The following is a 24,155-nucleotide window of genomic DNA, read 5'->3' as shown; positions in this document are numbered from 1 at the left end:
GGGGGGGGGGAAGGGTTTCAACATGTGAATTTGGGGGGGACACAAACATTCATCCATAACAGTAATGCTCTGTAAAATAAGTATTTAAAGTAAAATTTATTACTGAGTGGAAAATTCTCTGAATATAAAGCAGATACATCTTTGTATCTTTGATTATTTTTATGTCATGAAAAATAATTGGCAACAGTTACGTTTTCAGTTATGTTTTAAAACTAGAAAATATGCTCCAAAATATATGTGTCTCTGATCTCTGTGAAACAGATAAATATTAGAAATTTGTAATAATTTTCTCTACACACTCCTATTTAAATGTATATGGAAAAGGAAAAAACATACAAAAAATAAGAAAAAGAAATACAACTGTATTCTGCTCTGGTCTTAGGTCTGAGTCCAATTTTCAGTGCCTTCCATGTGAGACCAATCTAATTTGGCAAAATTGATTCCTAGGCACTTTAGGCAAGAGCCTCTTTATTGGGGATATTAATTAAAATGAGAAAATTGTATAGACCGTCTCTTTAATTCCATCTACCCCAACAGTCTTGAGATGCTGTGTACTTCATTGATGAAACCTGCTAGTCTGTGGATCCTTTTCCATCTAAAACAGCATCTGTCATGGACCAAACATTCTAAAACAGATTCCAGGAATACAATTTTCTGTGGCACCAACAGTTATTCATCCACTGATATTATCCAATAACAGAATTTGTCTCAGTGTATTCTGTGCAAAACAAACAAACACTGCTTAGAGTATTCTGTGACTTGACCAAGAGGCTCAAGATTTCCCCCTTTCTGTAGAGGCTGGGACAGGGAAGAGTCTGATGTTCCAGCTATACTAAATGCCATTCTTTAATAATTATCTTTATTTATTACCCTGAAGATCCTCCTTGTGAATACTCCTGACCCTTGTTCAAACTAGTAATTCCCAGCATAAACACAATATTAGAATCACTTCTGGAGTTTCTAAACCTCCCGAGATCCAAGCTGTACCCCGAATCAATTAAAGTAAAATCTTGGGAGTTAGATCCAGGCATCAGTTAAATTTTAAAACTTCGAGACAGAGGGGGACGTTCAAGATGGTGGACATGGAGATCACCTTCCTCCTCACAAATACATCAGAAATACATCTACATGTGGAACAACTCTGACAGAGCACCTACTGAACGCTGGCAGAAGACCTCAGACTTCCCAAAAGGCAAGAAACTCCCCATGTACCTGGGTAAGGCAAAAGAAAAAACAAAAGACAGAGACAAAAGCACAGGGACAGGACCTGCACCTCTGGGAGGGAGCGTGAAGGAGGAAACGTTTCCACATACTAGGAAGCCCCTTCACTGGTGGAGATGGAGGGTGACGTGGGGGAAGCTTCAGAGCCATGGAGGAAAGAGCAGCAACAGGAGTGCAGAGAGCAAAGCGGGGAGATTCCCACACAGAGGATCGGTGCTGACCTGCACTCACCAGCCCGAGAGGCTTGTCTGCTCACCTGCCGGGATGGGTGGGGCTGGGAGCCAAGGCTTGGGCTTTGGAGGTCAGATCCCAGGGAGAGGACAGGGGTTGGCTGCGTGAACACAGCCTGAAGGGGGCTAGAGCAACACAGCTAGCCAGGAGGGAGTCCAGGAAAGAGTCTGGACCTGCCTAAGTGGAAAGAGACCATTGTTTCGGTCTCTTTCTCTGTGCGAGGAGAGGGGATTAAGAGCACTGCCTAAACAAACTCCAAAGATGGGTCTGGGCTATCAGCGTGGACACCAGAGATGGGCATGAGATGCTAAGGCTGCTGCTGCAGCCACCAAGAAGCCTGTGTGCACGCACAGGTCACTATCCACACCTCGCCTCACGAGAGCCTGTGCAGTCTGCCACTGCCAGGGTCCTGTGATCCAGGGACAACTTCCCTAGGAGAACACACAGCACGCCTCAGGCTATTGCAACATCACACAAGCCTCTGCCGCCACAGGCTCTCCCTGCATTTCGTACCCTTCCCTCCCCTGCTCCCCTCAGCATGAGTGAGCCAGAGCCCCCTAATCAGCTGCTCCTTTAACCCTCTCCTGTCTGGGTGAAGAACAGATGCCCTCAGGCAACCTACAAGCAGAGGCGGGACCAAGTCCAAAGCTGAGACCTGGGAGCTGTGCAAACAAAGAAGAGAAAGGGAAATCTCTCCCAGCAGCCTCAGGAGCAGCCGATTAAATCTCTACAATCAAGTTGATGTACCCTGCATCTGTGAAATACCTGAATAGACAATGAATCATCCCAAAATTGAGGTGGTGGACTTTGGGAGCAACTGTAGACTTAGGGTTTGCTTTCTGCATCTAATTTGCTTCTAGTTTTATGTTTATATTAGTTTAGCATTTAGAGCTTATTATCATTGGTAGGTTTGTTTATTGATTTGTTTCCTCTCTTCCTTTTTTTAAAATATATATATATATTTGTTCCTTTTCCTTTTGCTATTTTTGTGAGTGTGTATCTATATGCTTCTTTGTGTGATTTTGTCTGTATAGCTTTGCTTTTACCATTTCTCCTAGGGTTCTGTCTGTTCAGTTATTTTTTTTTGTATAGTTTTTATCGCTTGTTATCATTGTTGGATTTTTTTTTATTTTGGTTGCTCTCTTCTTTCTTTCTTTTCATTTTATTACTTTTTATTTTTAATAATATTTTTATTTTAATAACTTTGTTTATTTAATTTATTTTTTTTTCTTTCTTTCTTTCTTTTTCTCACTTTTCTTCTGAGCAATGTGGCTAACAGAGTCTTGGTGCTCCAGCAGGGTGTCAGGCTTGAGCCGCTGAGTGGGAGAGCTGAGTTCAGGACGTGGGTCGACCAGAGACCTCCTGGCCTCACGTAATATCAAACAGCAAGAGCTCTCCCATAGATCCCCAACTCAATGCTAAGACCCAGCTCCACTCAATGACCAGCAAGCTCCAGTGCTAGGCAACCTATGCCAAACAACTAGCAAGACAGGACCACAACCACACAAATTATCAGAAAGGCTGCCAAAAATCATAAGTTCACAGACACCCCAAGACACACCACCAGATGCAGTCCTGCCCACCAGAAAGACAAGACCCAGAGTCATCCACCAGAACACAGGCACCACTACCCTCAACCAGGAAACCTATACAAGCCACTGAAGCAACCTTACCCACTGGGGGCAGACACCAAAAACAGTGGGAACTAAGAACCTGCAGCTTGCGAAAGGAGACCCCAAACACAGTAAGCTAAGCAAAATGAGAAGACAGAGAAATACACAGTAGATGAAAGAACAAGGTAAAAACCCACCAGACCAAACAAATGAAGAGGAAATAAGCAATATACCTGAAAAAGAATTCAGAGTAATGATAGTAAAGATGATCCAACATTTTGGCAATAGAATGGAGAAAATACAAGAAACTTTTAACAAGGACATAGAAGAACTAAAGACCAAACAAACAATGATGAACAAAACAATAACTGAAATTAAGAATTCTCTAGGAGGAACCAACAGCAGAATAACTGAGGCAGAAGAACGGATAAGTGACCTGAAAGATAAAATAGTGGAAATAACTACCACAGAGCAGAATAAAGAAAAAAGAATTAAAAGAATTGAGGAAAGTCTCAGAGACCTATGGGACATTAAATCCACCAACATTCAAACTATATGGGTCCCAGAAGAAGAGAAAAAGAAAGGCACTGAGAAAATATTTGAAGAGATTATAGTTGAAAACTTCCCTAACATGGGGAAGGAAATAGTCAATCAAGTCCAGTAAGCACAGAGAGTCCCATATAGGATAAATCCAAGGAAAAACATGCCAAGACACATATTAATCAAAGTATCAAAAATTAAATTCAAAGAAAAACTATACTAAGCAGCAAGAGAAAAGCAACAACATACAAGAGAAACCCCAAAACCCTATAAGGTTAACAGCTGATCTTTTAGCAGAAACTCTGCAAGCCAGAAGGCAGTGGCAGGACATATTTAAAGTGATGAAAGGGAAAAACTTCAACTAAGATTACTCTACCCGGCAAGGATCTCATTCAGATTCGATGGAGAAATTAAAACCTTTACAGACAAGCAAATGCTAAGAGAATTCAGCACCACCAAACTAGCTTTACAACAAATGCTAAAGGAACTTCTCTAGGCAGGAAACACAAGAGAAGGAAAAGACCTACAATAACAAACCCAAAACCACTAAGAAAATGATAATAGGAACATACATATCAATAACTACCTTAAATGTAAATGGATTAAATGCTCCCACCAAAAGAGATAGACTGGCTGAATGTATACAAAAACAAGACCCGTATATATGCTGCCTACAAGATACCCACTTCAGACCTAGAGACACATACAGACTGAAAGTGAGGGGATGGAAAAATATATTCCACGCAAATGGAAATCAAAAGAAAGCTGAGTAGCAATTCTCATATCAGACAAAATACACTTTAAAGTAAAGACTATTACAAGAGACAAAGAAGGACACTGCATAATGATCAAGGGGTCAATCCAAGAAGAAGATATAACAATTGTAAATATTTCTGCACCCAACATAGGAGCACCTCAATACATAAGGCAAATGCTAACAGCCATAAAAGGGGAAATCAACAGTACCAAAATAATACTAGGGGACTTTAACACCCCACTTTCACCAATGGACAGATCATCCAAAATGGAAATAAATAAGCAAACACAAGCTTTAAATGGCACATTAAACAAAATGGACTTAATTGATATTTATAGGAATTCCATCCAAAAACAACAGAATACACTTTCTTCTCAAGTGCTCATGGAACATTTTCCAGGATAGACCATATCTTGGTTCACATATCAAGCCTTGGTAAATTTAAGAAAATTGAAATCATATCAAGTATATTTTCTGACCACAATGCTATGAGACTAGGTATCAATTACAGGAAAAATATTTGTACATAATACAAACACATGGAGGCTAAACAATATGCTACTAAACAACCAACAGATCACTGAAGAAATCAAAGGGGAAATGAGAAAATACCTACAAACAAATGACAATGAAAACATGACAACCCCAAACATAAGGGATGCAGCAAAAGCAATTCTAAGAGGGAAGTTTATAGCAATACAATCCTACCTCAAGACACAAGAAACATCTCAAATAAACAACCTAACTTTACACCTAAAGCAATTAGAGAAAGAAGAACAAAAAAAACCCAAAGTTAGCAGAAGGAAAGAAATCATAAAGATCAGATCAGAAATAAATGAAAAAGAAATGAAGGAAATGATAACAAAGATCAATAAAACTAAAAGCTGGTTCTTTGAGAAGATAAACAAAATTGATAAACCATTAACCAGACTCATCAAGAAAAAAAGGGAGGAGACTCAAATCAATAGAATTAGAAATGAAAAAGGAGAAGTAACAACGAACACTGCAGAAATACAAAGGATCATGAGAGATTACTACAAGCCACTATATGCCAATAAAATGGACAACCTGGAAGAAATGGACAAAATCTTAGAAATGCACAAGCTTCCGAGACTGAACCAGGAAGAAATGGAAAGTATGAACAGACTACTCACAAGCCCTGAAATTGAAACTGTGATTAAAAATCTTCAAACAAACAAAAGCCCAGGACCAGATGGCTTCACAGGCGAATTCTATCAAACATTTAGAGAAGAGCTAACACTTATCCTTCTCAAACCCTTCCAAGATACAGCACAGGGAGGAACACTCCCAAACTCATTCTATGAGGCCACCATCACCCTGATACCAAAACCTGACAAAGATGTCACAAAGAAAGAAAACTACAGGCCAATATCACTGATGAACATAGATGCAAAAATCCTCAACGAAATACTAGCAAACAGAATCCAACAGCACATTAAAAGGATCATGCACCATGATCAAGTGGGGTCTATCCCAGGAATGGAAGGATTCTTCAGTATATGCAAATTAATCAATGTGATACACCATATTAACAAATTGAAGGAGAAAAACCATATGATCATCTCAATAGATGCAGAGAAAGCTTTTGACAAAATTCAACACACATTTACAAGAAAAACCCTCCAGAAAGTAGGCATAGAGGGAACTTTCCTCAACATAATAAAGGCCATATATGACAAAGCCACAGCCAACATCATCCTCAATGGTGAAAAACTGAAACCACTTCCACTAAGTTCAGGAACAAGACAAGGTTACCCACTCTCACCACTCTTATTCAACATAGTTTTTGAAGTTTTAGTCACAACAATCAGAGAAGAAAAAGAAATAAAATAATCCAAATCGGAAAAGAAGAAGTAAAGCTGTCACTGTTTGCAGATGACATGATACTATACATAGAGAATCCTAAAGATGCTACTAGAAAACTACTAGAGCTAATCAATGAATTTGGTAAAGTAGCAGATTATAAAATTAATGCACAGACATCTCTTGTATTCCTATACACTAATGATGAAAAAATCTGGAAGTGAAATTAAGAAAACGCTCCCATTTACCATTGCAACAAAAAGAATAAATTATCTAGGAATAAACCTACCTAAGGAGACAAAAGACCTGTATGCAGAAGATTGTAAGACACTGATGAAAGAAATTAAAGATGATACAAACAGATGGAGAGATATACCATGTTCTTGGATTGGAAGAATCAACATTGTGAAAAATGACTATACTACCCAAAGCAATCTACAGATTCAATGCACTGCCTATCAAACTACCACTGGCGTTTTTCTCAGAGCTAGAACAAAAAATTTCACAATTTGCATTGAAACACAAAAGACCCCGAATAGCCAAAGCAATATTGAGAAAGAAAAATGGAGCTGGAGGAATCAGGCTCCCTGACTTCAGACTATACTACAAGACTACAGTAATCAAGACAGTATGGTACTGGCACAAAAACAGAAATATAGGTCAATGGAACTGAATAGAAAGCCCAGAGATAAACCCACACACATATGGTCACCTTATCTTTGATAAAGGAGGCCAGGATATACAGTGGAGAAAAGACAGCCTCTTCAATAAGTGGTGCTGGGAAAACTGGACAGCTACAAGTAAAAGAATGAAATTAGAACATTTCCTAACATCACACACAAAAATAAACTCAAAATGGATTAGAGACCTAAATGTAAGACCTCACACTATCAAACTCTTAGAGGAAAACATAGGAAGAACACTCTATGACATGAATCACAGCAAGATCCTTTTTGACCCACCTCCTAGAGAAATGGAAATAAAAACAAAAATAAACAAATGGGACCTAATGAAACTTAAAAGCTTTTGCACAGCAAAGGAAACCGTAAACAAGACGAAAAGACAACCCTCAGAATGGGAGAAAATATTTGCAAATGAAGCAACTGACAAAGGTTTAATCTCCAAAATATACAAGCAGCCCATGCAGCTCAATATCAAAGAAACAAACAACCCAATCCAAAAACGGGCAGAAGATCTAAATAGACATTTCTCCAAAGAAGATATACAGATTGTCACCAAACACATGAAAGTATGCTCAACATCATTAATCATTAGAGAAATACAAATCAAAAATAGAACTACCATTCGACCCAGCAATCCCACTACTGGGCATGTACCCTGAGAAAACCATAATTCAAAAAGAGTCATGTACCAAAATGTTCATTGCAGCTCTATTTACAATAGCCAGGACATGGTAGCAACCTAAGTGTCCATTGATAGAAGAATGGATAAAGAAGACGTGGCACATATATACAACGGAATATTACTCAGCCATAAAAAGAAATGAAATTGAGTTATTTGTAATGAGGTGGGTGGACCTAGAGACTGTCATACAGAGTGAAGTAAGTCAGAAAGAGAAAAACAAATACCGTATGCTAACACATATATATGGAATCTATAAAAAAACAAAAACAAAAGATCATGAAGAACCTAGGGGCAGGACAGGAATAAAGACGCAGACATAGAGAATGGACTTGATGACATGGAGAAGGGTAAGGGTAAGCTGGGACGAAGTGAGACAGTAGCATTGACATATATACACTACCAAATGAAAATAGATAGCTAGTGGGAAGCAGCCACATAGCATAGGGAGATCAGCTCGATGCTTTGTGACCACCTAGTGGGGTGGGAAAGGGAGGTTGGGAGGAAGATGCCAGAGGGAGGGGATATGGGGATATATGTATACTGATAGATGATTCACTTTGTTATACAGCAGAAACTAACACAGCATTGCAAAGCAATTATACTCCAATAAAGATGTTAAAAAAAAAAAACCTCCAGTTGCTCCAATGTTCAGTTCAGTTATTTTCTCTAATTCTGATATTTGAAAGTACTTACCAGACTCTACAGAATACACTCATATATGGCTTTCATTTAAAGGCAAAGGATAAGATGCAGCAAGAAATGGACAATAATGGCAGGCATTGGAGTTCCAAGAGATATTCCACAATGTGACTTACACAGGGCCAGCTCTTTTGCACACACAGGACCACACAGCCTTTCTGAATTGAACCCATCAAATTCCTTGTGAAGAATCTTGCCTTTGGGAGAGTCCCAAAAAGATGCACAGTATTTAAGTCCTTTAACAAGTCAAGCAATTCTTATCAAGTCGATTAGGCCAGTTGCAGACCATCCCCTTGTATCCCATGGGAATTTCAGATCGTAAACAGCACATCACAAAATCCATTGCACTTATTTTAGCCAAGAATAAAAAACCAGAAACCCAGTCTTCACCAGATATAAAGATTGAGCTCTCCCAGTCTAGCTGTAAACCAGCTCTATGTTCACAGCCATCAAGACTGTGAATCTACATATCTTAGGTTTATTGAATGTTGTTTCCTTTGCTTTTTTTCCCAAGGATATCATACCATTTGCTTACTATCATATAGAAATTTCCCCAAATTTGAAATTTCCTGAATGTATCTTCTTTTAATCCTCTAGTACTCTCATAACTTTCCTTTTTTCTTGTTTTTTATTAACATATTTTATATCAAATGGAATTTGGGGTTGACTAGAGATAGATACCTGTGCTCAACCTCTGATATAGAACCAGAATTGCTCCTTTAATATTAGGTTATTTGCATTTATTACTTTAATCATTCTTTATTGTAAATCATGACTACTAAACATCATGAGATTATATCTGCATCAGTCAGTTAATTCAAAAGTGCGACATTTAGAAACCAGAGAGGTATGATTTAAATGAATAAAAAACAGTCTGGGGCTTCCCTGATGGCTCAGTGGTTGAGAGTCTGCCTGCCGACGCAGGGGACACGGGTTCATGCCCTGGTCCAGGAAGATCCCACATGCCGCGGAGTGGCTAGGCCCGTGAGCCATGGCCGCTGAGCCTGCGTGTCTGGAGCCTGTACTCCGCACCAGGAGAGGCCACAACAGTGAGAGGCCCACGTACCGCAAAAAAACCCAAACCAAAACAAAAACAGTCTGGCATGTCTGTGATAAGTGTCTCATGTTTTGACTTATCGAACTGTTTTTTAATTTCAGTTTGTATAATGTTCTTCAGAAATGTATTTCCCTCTAGTTGAAAGCTTGAAATCCAATCTAATTGTCTTATTGTTAGTTAGCTTCACATTCAAGATATTGAACAAGTTTCTTGATACTAATTACTCTTAACATTCACAATTCAATAAATACAAAAAGGATCTGGACCCATATTTTCTTCTTTTCTCATGATTTAATATTTTTGGAAAAATGGACTATAATTTATTAGGAATAATCTCTAACCCTTTGAAATCCTAGGTATTATTTCATTATATAGTCTATTTCTTCCTTTAAATCATGATTTTCTATTATCCCATGGATTAAATTCTATAGTCTCTGAAGCAAAATGTCTCTTTGGTACATTTTAAGAAATTTTTCCAGTGTGTTCATTTTCTCAAAAAGCTACTCAGTTGAAGTCATTAAACATATCTTCTTACCACTAAGGTTATTTTCTTATTAATGACCTATATGGGAGGCATGACCTTTAGGGGAAACTTGGAGACATCATTTAATTATAAGCTTCTCATTAAATTATCTGGTTTGCCAATAGTTTATTTAATTAATGCATTTTTTACATTCTGAATGTTACAATGAATTAGGAAAGCATCAGAAAAAAGTACAAACTACTAATATTTTGTAATAAGCCAAATTGTAACTATGTAGTCATCACTATCCATACTCACTATCATGTTTAATAGCAAAAAAAAATTGCTAAGTAACTCTTATAGAGAATATCTGTCCCCCATGAGCCAATTTTACAAAGACTTTTGAAGGCACAATAGCCTGAAATGTTAAAAATTTTAGCAGCTTTATTTTGGTGCCAATTCTGAGTAGAAAGGAGGCACAAGCCATTTTCAAACCTAGGTGTCATTCTTTTATACTACTGCCTTTAGAATTCAAATATCAGAACATCTCATTAGCCTAATAGTACTGTAAACTTATTAAGTTTTTATACATTCATTTTTCTTAACTGATCTTCCTAGACATGTTCTTTGAGAAAAAATATAAAATTATTTTACTGCTTTGTAGCTCATTTTCAGCCATTATTGCTAAGATGGATCATTTTATATTCACCTTTCAAACCTGGGCTTTAGAAATTCAACAGTTAATCTAGTGCAATTTATGAATGCAAAAGTGAAGCTATCATCTTGGTTATTGGTAGTTGTGGTTAAAATTTTCACCAATGAGTGATACATTGGTCAGGTTTTCCAATAACGGAATTATAATCTCAAAAAATATATAAAACTACTTAAAGAATACTTTGTACAATGTGCTATGAAAGAGCCTAAATCCTAACAGTAAGATTAGAATTGAGAGAGCTCATATTAAGAGATTAAGTAGGACTGTTCTTGACTTCTTCCCTTATGGCTGTGAAGGCTCTGTGTCAATATTCCCACCTACATTGCTTAAGTGGTTAATTAGAGAGCTATAGAAATATAAAATAAAAGAATAACCTTCAGTTTTCCCTGGAGAATATATTGACCTTTTCTAGGCTTTAAGCTCACTTTATTCTTGTTCATATTTAATTCATATAGCAAATGAACAAAAAGGTAAAGCTTTCAGATTTGTCAAACATCGTTGATCATTGCATAATGAAAAGGGAACCTGACTTGGTTACTTTCTCTGGTTTTCATATTGAACTAAGTCAATTTCAGAGCAGCCACCACGGCTTTTTCGATTTGTGAAAAGGTGAGGCAAACATCTTACCAGTTATATTTGCTATGCCTTTCATAGTTCATATATATCTGTGATCATAATCTCAAATTATTTTCTTTTAATAACTGTACCAAGAGACAGATATATTTGAATAGTAAGATGTTAGAAGAATATTCAAAATAACTGCAACAACAAGAAGCACACAATTAACTCGTTGGATTGTGCTCACTGAAAGAGAATCCCTAAGCTTCAGAATATGTTTTTTTAAAATAGGCATAATGCCATGTTCTTATTCAAAGAAAAGAGCAATGACTAAATTTTTTGGAACATTTTGAACTGTAATGAAAAAGTGAAGATGATTATTTTCTTTTCCACAATATCATATGTCTCCCAAACATTATAGATATTGAGAATTTAAATAAATGGGTTCATAAGAACCTGTCTTTTCTTGAACTGATCGGCCACTATTAAATAGTGTGGGAGCCGGCCCCATCCATGAGGAAGTATCTGTGGTGCCTATGACTTAAGAAGTGAGAAAAGGAATCAAGTATTTAATGAGACGTTAATCTGGGTTGATTTTTCTTGTCAGGTGTATTTTCTGTATTGAATAATTAATTGCAGAGAAAAATACCTGAGAGATAGAGAATGACTTTCTTTAATAGATGATGACACTGAGTCTCTGAGGCTCCTATGATCTACCATAGCATAAGAGGCAGAGTTGAAAGTTGACCCAAGTTCTCTTTATTCCAAAACTATATTGCCCAAAACTCGATCTTGAAATAAAAATTGATTAATTAAATATTAAATAAATGGCCATAATGTAACTATGGAGGATGATTTAGAGGGATAACTTAATTTACAGAAAGTCTATTTTATTTCTCCTTTGCTCACTCCCATGGTTCATCCTACTATTTGATACTGGGCTGTAAAAATGGAAAGAGAGAAAAGCTTTTTTTATTGGGTGTAGTAAATTTACAAGCAAACGCCAATGACACTAGCTGCTGTTTTTCCTACTTCCTAAGTGTCCATAGGTGAAAGATCTTCAGGATGTGGACTGAATAGAACTGGACTCATGTTCAGGTATTTGGCTTTGACTTTATAGAGAAATCCTCAGAGAGAAGCCACATACATTAGGGGAAGAACCCCTGCCCAAAGCTCAGCCCTTCCATCCTTTGGAACCTGGGCAAAGATTCCCTTGTCCCTACCTCCAAAGCTAATTCCTTCAGAAATCAGAGTGAGTGTGAGAGGTGCTAAAAGGGCTGATATTTCTTTAGGCAACCAGAGACAAGTTTTGACAATACTATACATCACAATAACTCCTTGTCAGATTTTGCCAACAGTACAAAATTATTACAGTTCCACTGTACAGTTAGCAGCTCCATGCTCTTCTGGTCTATTATCACTTATCACCTACCAAAATGCCAACCAGTCTTCCATCTGTCTAGTAACGAATCACCAATGCTTCTCTGTGGTTCCCCTCTCTGATTAATTCCCCACTGTTAGCCACTTTTTGGACTCTCCTAACTACTCTCTGGAAACCTCTTATGTCTTCAACTTCTCGACTGAAAACTTTTCAACCCTGGGGAAAATTGAAACTTGATTCCCCATCTACAGTACTCCTCTACCTCCCATGTCAGTGTTATTGAACAGTCCTGTGAATATTTCCCCCTGTACATGGGTGCTTTGTCACAGTAGCCATGGTATTCCACTCCTTTCCTAGTCCCATGAAGATACAGAATATCTTGTAGAACATTAAATCGGGCTGGAGAAATGCACTTAAACATGACAACAGGCAGCCATAGGAATCTACATCATTCATCTTTGAGTTCCTAATAGGTAACTTCCCATGTACTTCTGGAAGGTTTTTTTTTTTTTGCTTGCCGGCCCAAACAACATAACACATGGCTATGCCACATTTCCTGAACTGTTACATTACCATTTAAGCACCTGGCTGATACTGGAATGAGTATAATTTTCTAAATTCTAGGGAAACAACTTTGATTCCGTTTGAGTGAATATTTTCCTCTAGTCTAATCATTATTACTGGGGTGAAATAGACTATCATTTTGCGCATATAGTTGTGTGTTCAAACTGAGTTTGCACAGAGTGAAAAGACAATCTCCAGATGGTGAAGCTAGACAGATATATTTAAGCATATCAGTACTGAATGAGCATAGAGTAGTTATCTAGATTCGTATCTCAATTTTTCACATAGTCTATTTCTCGAGATAATCCTACTTCCTACTTCACTGGTAAATGAAGCTTTCTCCTCTCTTGCATATAAACGCTTTTCCATCTGTTGCTGTGATACAGAAACAATTCTTCAACAAACAAAAAATTTGGATAGGTTGCAAATTGAGCTTATGATTTGAGCGTCACTTTGATATCAAATCTGATGAAAATAACACAAAACAAATGAAATGCAGTAAAATGCCTCTAATGACCAAAACTGCAAAGTAGAAAATAAAGTATTAATCTCTGAAACAATTAAATTTTTTCCTTCCCTTTTCAGAGCTCAAATACCAGCTTCAATATATAGGTTTACAATTTCTGTTGTTTACTAAATTCCCACCTTTGTACTATATCCCATTTCCTCTAACCTACACAGGACACTACTCAAGCAATATATCACCCCACTCCACTCTTCACATCATCTATTTTTTTCTTCTATACTGGATTGTCCCATCAGCATACAGATGTTTATTTCTCCTATCTTAAAATAAAACAGATAAAACAAGAAGTATTTTTAGCCCCACTTTCCCTTCTAGGCACTAGCCCATAGCAAAATTCTTCAAAACAGTTGTTTATAATCATTGTTTCTAATTATTCTCCTCCCATTCTCTCTGAAACTTATCACTCTACTAACAGCAATCTTAGCAGCTGTTTCCCATACCGTTATCACTGATGGTAAATTTTCAGTCTTCATCTTACCCATCCATCAGTGCCACTTAATACAAGGGATGTTCATTCAGTCGCCCGGTCACTTGGTTTCCTTGACACTTCACTCTCCTGGTCTTTCTCCTACCCCACTAACGTTCCTTCTCATGTTCTTCTGCTAGATCTACTTTATCCTCCAGCCGCATATCATATAATGTCACTAGTTCATTTCTCAGCCCTCATCTCTATCTACAGTTACTCCTTTGATGATTTTATCCTGTCTGTGGCTTTAAATACCATCTATATAATTACAACTTTCAGATTTATGATTCTATCCAGGACCTCTCCTAACAAATCAGACTCAGATATGCAAACCATCTGCACAAAATATCTACTTGGATATCTACTAGGCAGCTGCAGTATAACTTGTCCAAAACCAATCTTCTGATTTCTACTCTCTCCAAACAAACCTGTTGCTTTTCAAGTTTTCCCCCCTCTCAGTTAATTTCAACTCCATTGCTCTAGTTTAAAGCCTTTTATTTATACACCCCATGTACAGTATTTCACCAAATTCTGTCAGTTCTACTTTCAGAACATTCAAATTCTGACTTCTCACCACTCCATTGTTTCCAGCCTTATCTGAGCCTCTGACAGCTCTTACTTGTATTCCTATATTCCCTCCTGACCAATTTTCTGATTCCAGCCCTGTCCCCTACTGTCTATTTTTAACCAAGCAGTAGGAGGGATCATCTTAAAACAAAATTCAGATCATCACACTTCCCTGCTCAAAACATTCCAGTGGGTTCATGCTTCACTCAAAATAAAAGTCATTGTCAATTGCCCACCGAGCCAGTAGCCTGTTCCCTCTCTGACCTCACCTCCTCTTACTTTCTTAGAATTTCTTATCCCTTTTCCCTGTTTTGTTTCTCCCCATATCAATTTTCAAGTGATGCATTATATATTTTGCTTATTAATTTTCAGTCTTTCCTACTCTAGTATATTAACTCCAATGGGACAGATATTTTTGTGAATACTGCTCCCTGCTGTATCCCCAGCACTCAGAGTAGTTGGCACATAGCAAGTCTAAAAATATTTCCTATGTGATGAAAAATGTATTGAATGTATCTTCACTGTATGGAAAGCCTGGAAACTCTGCTAATTTCCTCCTGAGTTCCCTTTCTTACCATTAGTCACTACCAGAAACTTTGAGTAAGACTCTACTACTCTGGAGCTAATGAATGAAATAAGACAATTGTCCCTTTACCTTGCTGTGATATCCCTTCAGTAGCTCCATAATTACCACCCACGTAAAACAGATGAAGAGATTTTGTGGTTATTTTAGAAAGAAATTGGAGGAAAAGTAAAAGTTCATTGTCATTTATTAATTTGTTCTATAACTGTTAATTATCTGGAATTTCCCTTGAGTCTCAAAGACATTGCTACTAGGTATTTCAACTCTGTACAAGGAAATAGTCACCCTTGAGTTCTACATGTAGCCCACTTCCTTGGCCTTCAGGTTTTATCTCCCCTCAAAACTACTTTTTATTAAATATCCCTCCAAATCATCACAGCTCTCCCAAGCAATTTAACCACCCTCCCTGCCACCTTCCCAAATGCACCATGGAAAATCCTAAGTACCTTTAAGTCCAAGTAGAATCCACTTAAGGATTCACAGCTATTTTGTAAGGCCAGTGCAGCCAGAATCTTGCAATATGTGTATTTTATTGGGGAAGGGTGGTCGAAGTAGAGTGGAACAGATGAATTCCTCTTGGTTATATTTCCTTTATGATATTTTTATCTTTGTAAATTTAGTTGTATGTTCAACTATTGCATCTATTAAAAATTAAATATATAAACATCTTCATAAAGAGAAATTAATTTCCACAAGTACTCCAATCTAAATATGTGTTGGAAAAATAATTCTTTCCTCAAATAGCAAGTTTCTTTGTTACCTTCCAACATCACAAAATTATTATGCTCATTTGGTGTAATGTCTATCACTATTCAAAGAGGCTATTTTTTTAAAAGAAACTGACAAAGTAATACCAAAATGTATTTGCAGGAATTCAAAGGTAGATAAAGCTAAAATGAGTATTATTTTTTTTGAAAAAGGGATTTTTTTCTTCCTAATTTAAAAATGTACTTCATAAGGATAATGTTTAAAACAGTGTGGTACTAGCCTGCAAAAGAACATATTATACTCTGATTCACAATTAATATCCCAGAAAAGACCCTAATATGTAGGACAATCTAGTGTAATAAACATGAAATTTCAATAGCATGAAAATTGGATTACAATAAATTGTCCCCAAATCATTAGCTAGCTATTGAAAGAAAATTCAACTGCAAACTCATGCCTATACAATTTCCAAATATAAAGATATAATAGAAAGGAAAAACTTTTTAAGAAAACATTGATCAGAAATGTTGTTTGAAATACCTTCTAAACATGACACAAAAGTCAGAAAAAAAAATCACCATTTGAAGTGCAGTGTCATGAGAAATACATTTTGGAAATCTGAATAATTTTTATAATACTAACAAGCAATATACATTTCTAAATATAAGAATGATTTGTCTTTGTATATAAGCTAAAGAGCCTGGAGCTGGAAAGCTACTGCTAGGAGTTTTATTCTCACGGGTCCTTTTCTTATTTTATTCCTCCACCAGCCCTAACTTAAAAGGGCACAGTACGAATCTTGGCAGCTTCGCATGCTCTGTCTAGTGTTCCTGAGATGCCATCTGGCACAGGAATCCTGACTACAGACAAAGCTTAATGACCATCCTAGCTGACAGCTATTATGGATGAAACTTTGCTACTCTTGCCCGATCTATATGCAGTTCTAACCAGAAGGATGACATTCACAGATCTCAACAGAGTTTTAGGTTGCTCTCAATTCCAAAAGCTTTTTAAGAATGCGATATTTAGCAAGAGTAAGCAGACTGGTTAACAAAGGTGGGACATGTCCTCATACATAATGAACTAGTCAGTAAAAAGCACAGGCACAATGCAGACCTCCATGTTCCTGTTCTGAGCTGCCCTGCTGCAGGACTCTCTTACTGAAAGTTAAGAACAATTCCTTTGCTCATAATTCAAATCCAGAAGCCAGCATTACTTTGAACTTCAAACAAAATAAAGATATGTGCCATCTCAGACAAGAAAATATCTATATGAATTTCTTACACAAGCTAAGAATTACATAGGGGCAAAAAATAAAAAGGAAACCAAAGAAAGCTGGAATAAGACTGAGCAATTTATAGCACAATTGCATAGTGAAATGGTGAGAACCACAGAAGTTATATTTGGATTCGAATTTTTACTAAAATAACTACCCATAACAATGTATCCACAGTCCAGGTACATCGGAGAACTTATATATGACCTATATCAGCATAAACTCAGAAATCTCATTAGAAGGAAACCATTAAAGCCTCTTTGTAAACCACATCAGAAGGACTATTTTATGTTTTGGAGCACTTCATTTCCATGGAAAAAACCTATTTTGTTTCTGATTTTAAGACACTAACCCAACTGCATCAATAAATTATCTTTATTTGTAGAACTTGGCCCTTAGCTAAAAAATCAGCAGGAGAACAAAGAGAAATAGTATATTTAGTCCCTATTTTCTATCACCATATTGCACGCAAAATCATATTTAAATATTTATATAGTATCAAAATAGTACATTGAAATTTTGTATAAAGAAATGACTCCTTTTGCATAAGACATATGGTATGCTTTTATATAAAAATGGTTCTTTCATTCTTTCAGGGGAGGGCTTTCTATACACTATGTGTGTGCTCGGTGCTGGGCATACTAAGTTGGGAAAAACAAACAGCAAAAAGACATTGACTGTTGCCTCAAGGAACACATTGTTAGGGAGACATGTACTCTGAACATTTCCTAATAAATTTGACTAAATAAGCATATTGAATTGTCCATCTTCTCTGGTCTCATTATATTTTGACTAATGCTGTGACTTTTTAAGATTGCTGACTGACAAACCTATAGCTTTGGTCAAAAAATAGGACATGGCCAGAGAAGATGGATATTCTTTGGTCAATAGAAGGAATTATGTTTAGGCATTTATGGTATACCAACATTCAACTTCAATTAGATTATACTTCTGAAAAGACCCACAAGGAGAGAAGGGAAGATCTCTTACTGATGGAGACTTAAGGTAGGCTCATCTTGTTGGAAACAATAATCTAAATCATATGAATGCTCCCATTGCCATCATTTAATTTAAAAGCAATGCAAGCTGCTAAAAATTCACAAAGCAGGGAACAGTCCATGGCCATTCTAAGAAATTATTGAGTGTTGAAAAGGCTTGCATGAAACTAGAAAGTGACTTTGGAGGTGGCGCTGACTATCTCTACGTGACCCCTTTCTTTCTGGCCTCAAGCAATATATTGTAAACTCCTGGAAGACATATACATAATAGATCAAAACATGTCAAAACATAATAATTACTAAATATTAATTATAACCTTGTTCAGAAACACACAGATTCTATATTTTGCAAATCAATCTGTGTAAGGATATTCATAATTTATTGTTTAACTCTCTTGCATATTACTTTACCTTTATTTCTATGTTTTCATAGATTTATCTATCATTTCCATGTTTGTGTATATACATGTGATGTGTATGTAAATTCTGTTTAATGTCATGTTTTGAATGCGAAGTAATAAGGATTCTCACTTTTTTGCCAATGGGTATAAAAATTTAAGATTGTAAAAGCTATTTTTTCATGGAAAATTATTATAAAAGTATTATGGAAATATCTCAAATACATTATAGGTACTTTTGCTTTCTTAAATAATGCATTCTGAAGGCAGTGTACTTTAAAAAAAAATAGTGGCTATTGATCTGTACTTCTCTTAATTAACTCTATTTGTTAATAATACGGGGCGCTTCAGCAGCATTGTATCAGCAGCCTCCTAAGTCTTTAGTCTGCTGTGTTTCTCCCCATGCCAAAATTTCTTTATAGAACCCTAAAGTGATTATTCATGAAATCAATTCACCATTTATCCGTTTAAAACAAACAAAAAAAATTAAAACTCTTATTTTTTAACATTGACTAAAGAATAAAGTCCACATTTCTTATAAGATGTGCAAGACCCTTAAGAGTCTAACTCCAACCTCTCAATTTTTATTTTCCATTAGTCTTTCAATGATGCCTCAGATCCTAGCTACATTAAATGCCTCAGTTTACTAAATGCATTTCATTATAGCAAATATTTATTGAACATTTGTTTTTAAAAAAAGAAGCAACTCCACTAACCTTTTATACATCCCATCTACTTTGCTTTGTTGACCTGATACAAATAGACTGCCAGCTATTTCTTCAGCAAAGATGGGTTTATTTGGGATCAACAGAGAATTGTATTTGGGGTCTGCAACAATGGTGACCCATGTACAAGTATCTGACATGGCAAAGGAAGAAGAACTCTTATGGAGAGGAAGAGGAAGTTGGTAGGGCTATATAAACAGAGTCCATGGCTTTTCACTGGCTGAGTCCTTGCTAGGAAAGAAGACAAGTTTTTCTCCTTTATGTTGGGCTCTGCTGTGGTCACAGGGTGTGAAAGCTCCCCATTCTGGTCTCCCAACTTTATTTAATTGAGGTTTCTGTTTTTAAATTTTTCACAGCTCAGAATGCTTTTTTCCACCATTCACACACTGGGCAACTCCCACGTGATTTTTATGACCCAGTATTACTGTCCACTGTCTTGCTCAGCTCCCTCCTCTGATATCCCACAGCACTTTCCCTGTTTATTTGATTATAACTGTTCATTTATATGTCTGTATCCTTGTGAGGGAGGAGTGACTCTTCTGCTACCAGATATAACTCTTATTTTCATATTTTATTTGCACTTAAGCTGAGGGAAAAGACAATTCTCATACGTTGCCATTTGGATCTCTGAAAGTGAAATCATTCATGGTGTCCATCAAATGAAGAAACGGCATGTGTTTCAGAATGTAAACCCAAACTAAGAACCCTCTAAGGAAACCTTTGGGAAAAAAACAAACAAAAGCAAAAAATAAAACAAACAAACAGAATAACCTCACCTCTTGATCTTTTCATAATCATTTTGCATATTACTAGCAGATTACTTCTGCCTAAGACCTTGTGTGGTAGGTCTTTCCATGAGGAGAGTGAAAGGGAGCTAAGAAATAAAGCAACAAGTTCTTGAAATCCTTCAGGGCTAAAAGAGAACCAACCCAGATGGTAACTGAATTAATATGAGGCTTCAAACTGTGAGACAAAATTAATTATGGAAGATCAGGAATGTGTCTTTTTAAATAGTTTTTTGAGGTATGATCCGTACCATAAAATATTCACCCATTTTATATGTACACTACAATGATTTTAGTAACAGAGTTGTACACCCATCACCACAATCCAGCTTTAGAATATTAGCATCACCCCAAAAACATATTTTCTGACCATTTGTGGCCAATCCCTGCTCACATCCCTAGTGCCAGGAAACCACTGATTTATTTTCTGTGTATGGATTTGCCTTTTCTGGACGTTCTATACAAATGGAATCATAAAATATCTCATCTTTTTCTTCTGGCTTCTTTCACTTGGCACAATGTTTGTTTCATTTATATTGCAGCATGTATCAGTAGTTTACTCCTTTTTAATTGCTAAATAGTATCCCATTGTATAATATACCACATTTTGTTTATCCATTCACCAAATGATGGACATTTTGTTCCCAGTTTGGGGTTATTATGAATAATGCTGCTATGTATAGTCATGTAGATGTCGCTGTGTGAACATATATTTTCATTTCTATCAGGTAGATTCCTAGGAATAGGATTGCTTGTCATATGGTAAATTTATTTTTAACATTTTTATAAAGCAGATAAAATATTTTCCAAAATATCTGTAACATTTTAAATTTCCACTAGCAGTGTATGAATTCCTGTTTCTCCACACCCTCAACAGCACTTGTCGTGCTGATTGTATCAGTTTTAGTGGGTGAAGATTCTCATTGTAGTTTTTTTTTTTAATAAATTTATTTATTTACTTATGGCTGTGTTTGGTCTTTGTCGTTGCACGTGGGCTTTCTCTAGTTGCGGGGAGTGGGGACTACTCTTGGTTAGGGTGTGCGGGCTTCTCATTGCAGTGTCTTCTCTTGTTGCGGAGCACGGGCTCTAGGCATGCAGGCTTCAGTAGTTGTGGTGCGAAGGCTCAGTAGTTGTGGCACACGGGCTTAGTTGCTCCGCGGCATGGGGGATCTTCCCAGACCAGGGCTCAAACCCGTGTCCCCTGCATTGGCAGGCAGATTCTTTTTTTTTTTTTTTTTTTGACATCTTTATTGGAGTATAATTGCTCTACAATGGTGTGTTAGTTTCTGCTTTATAACAAAGTGAATCAGCCATACATATACATATATACCCATACCTCCTCCCTCTTGCTTCTCCTTCCCACCCTCCCTATCCCACCCCTCTAGGTGGTCACAAAGCACTGAGTTGATCTCCCTGTGCTACGTGGCTGCTTCCCACTAGCTATCGATTTTACATTTGGTAGTGTATATAAGTCCATGCCACTCTCTCACTTCATCCCAGCTTACCCTTCCCCCTTCCATGTCCTCAAGTCCATTCTCTACATCTGTGTCTTTATTCCTGTTCTGCCCCTAGGCTCTTCAGAACCATTTTTTTGTTTGTTTGTTTAGATTCCATATATATGTGTTAGCATATAGTATTTGTTTTTCTCTTTCTGACTTACTCTGTATGACAGTCTCTAGGTCCATCCACCTCAATACAAATAACTCAATTTCTTTTCTTTCTATGGCTTAGTAATATTCCATTGTTTATATGTGGCAGGCAGATTCTTAAGCACTGCAACACCAGGGAAGCCTCATTGTAGTTTTAATTTACATTTCCCTAATGATTAACATTTTAAAAATATCCTTAGTAGCCTTTCTTATATCTTCTTTGGTGAAAATTCTATTAAAATAGAATTTTTAATTGGTGTAAGAATTCTTTGTATACCCTGGATAAAAGACCCTTACAAGACATATGATATAAAAATATGTTCTCCCACCCTGGTCTTGTCTTCTCTCTCTCTCTCTCCTTTTTTTCTCATGGTATTTGTTGAAGTACAAGTGTTATAATTTTTATGAAGTCCAATTTATTAGAAAATCTATCTCTCAGAAATCTCCCAGAACTATTCCACCCTTTGGAAGTCAAAGCACAGTTATATAAGTTTCTTGAGACAGAGGGCAGTACATTAAATGACAGTTTACACAATCCATATCTGCAAATACAAAGTAGTGGGTCATCATGACTCCTTACAAGATCAAGAAGGTATGTTATCTTTCAAGGGGTTGTCTTGATGCTAGGAGAAAGTTGCTCTTTATGATTGAGCAAGTATTTCTGCTGATGGGGAGGTTTGGTCTATGTATAATGCAGATATACAATGCACAGTAGAGAGGAGAGAGGCGGCTAAAGGACAGAGAAAATTTATGTTTAAATTTTTCTTGTCTTGCCGAAAACTACGAATACTTTTTCACTCTGCCCAGTGTCATTCGAACTAATAGAACAAGACCGAGTTCGGTTCCGAAGCAAAGGAAAGCTTTATTCTTTGAATCAGAGAATGGAGACCTATGAGCTCAGCTCTAGAGAACATGCTCTCCCCAGCCGGCCATGGGCGGGGCCGCTTTACTGCGTTCTTGTGAGAGACGGGGGAGGGAGGGGGGAGTGTTCTCTAGGGTCTGGCGCAGGTGCACCGTTCACAGCTCGGGGCGTGGCTTCAAATCGCAGTGCCGAGCGCGCGGCGTCTCTGCACATGGCCCACCGCCGCCATCTTGAATGACAGCGTCAGGCGCGCGGCTTCTGCACGCACGCGCGTAGCTGAGGTGTCATCGCAGTCTTTTCGCATGGGAGCTTTGGTGAGGAGTGCCGGGTGCGAGCCCTCTGCACATAGCAGGAACCCTAGGAGCAAGTGAAACTGGACTAAACACAGAAGAAAAGAAAAAAAAAGGTTAGACTTTATTTTATTACCCATATTCTATTTCTGTTTCCTGGGAATTGTTAATGGGCTTTGCCAGTGGCAAAGTGATCAAACCTGAGGAGAGGATCGTGGTAATCTCTGATTTATAGCTCCTCACCAAACGACAAGTTTTGTCCTAGGAATGTCTTTTGGACTAAATATATGTGTTTATTCTTCATGTTCTTTCCCAAGTAGTCCTTAATTAATATTTAGAAAAGACTTTTTAAAACCCCAATTTGTCTCAGCTGTACCAAGAGACCAAGTCAGGGGGGCTTTTTTTTACCTACTTGAGCCAGAGCTGTATTCTGGAAGCATTTTGTGGAGGAAGCAGATTGTGAGAAACACAAGGAGATAAAATTTGAGAGACTGAATTAGAGTCACTGACCAGGAGCCTTTCCCCATACTGAGATTCTACTTTCTAAACCACCAGTTGAGGAGTCTGACTTCTGTTTTCCTCCACGTGGTGGAAATACATTGTAATTTCTTAATTTTGATTCCTCAAGGATATACATTAGATCTATTTGGGCTTAGTCATTGTGTTGTTCTGGCCCTTTTTACAGTGCCTGTCACATGATAGCCTCTTAAGAAAAGATTGTTAAATGAATTCATCTGTAATTAATCTCCAATCTGTATATCTAATATACTCTTCTTTATAAACAGATTCTCAAGGGCTATTGAGGCAGGTAGCCAGAACATTAGTGTACCACAAAGGGGTAATATTTTTAAATTACTTTCAGTTAGTTACTTATTGATTTTATTTTAAATCGCCCGGCACTGCGATTTGGAGCCAAGCTCTGAGGTCTGAACAGTGCAGCTGCGCCAGACACCCCCCCGCAAAATAAGTAACTATTTATTTATGTCTTTATTCTTAGTGTCAGAGTGTAATTTGTCCTTTTTCTTCTTCTTAATCTGCTGTTAGGAAACTTCCTTTTAAGACTAGAACTCCCTTTGTAATGTACTCTTAATTTGGAAACGCTGGTGTCATTCTTTTATAGGAAGCAGTTAAAATGAAGCAAACTTAAAAATATCAGTTTGGCTATTTAGAAGTTCTTCCCTGATCTCAAAGTTTAGTCTGAGTCATTAAAACTGCCAAGTAAACACTATTGCAGTTAGTGAGATTTGATTAAGCATTAGTGGTTGAAGGTAAGTATTTAATATACGCTTCATTCAGGAAGTTCTATATTATTTAAAAGGTTAAATATCAGTGGT

This window comes from Monodon monoceros, unplaced genomic scaffold (genome assembly GCF_005190385.1).
Source record: "Monodon monoceros isolate NGI ecotype Baffin Bay Population unplaced genomic scaffold, NGI_Narwhal_1 Super_Scaffold_2, whole genome shotgun sequence".
Classification (NCBI taxonomy): domain Eukaryota; kingdom Metazoa; phylum Chordata; class Mammalia; order Artiodactyla; family Monodontidae; genus Monodon; species Monodon monoceros.
This window is presented reverse-complemented; position numbering follows the sequence as displayed.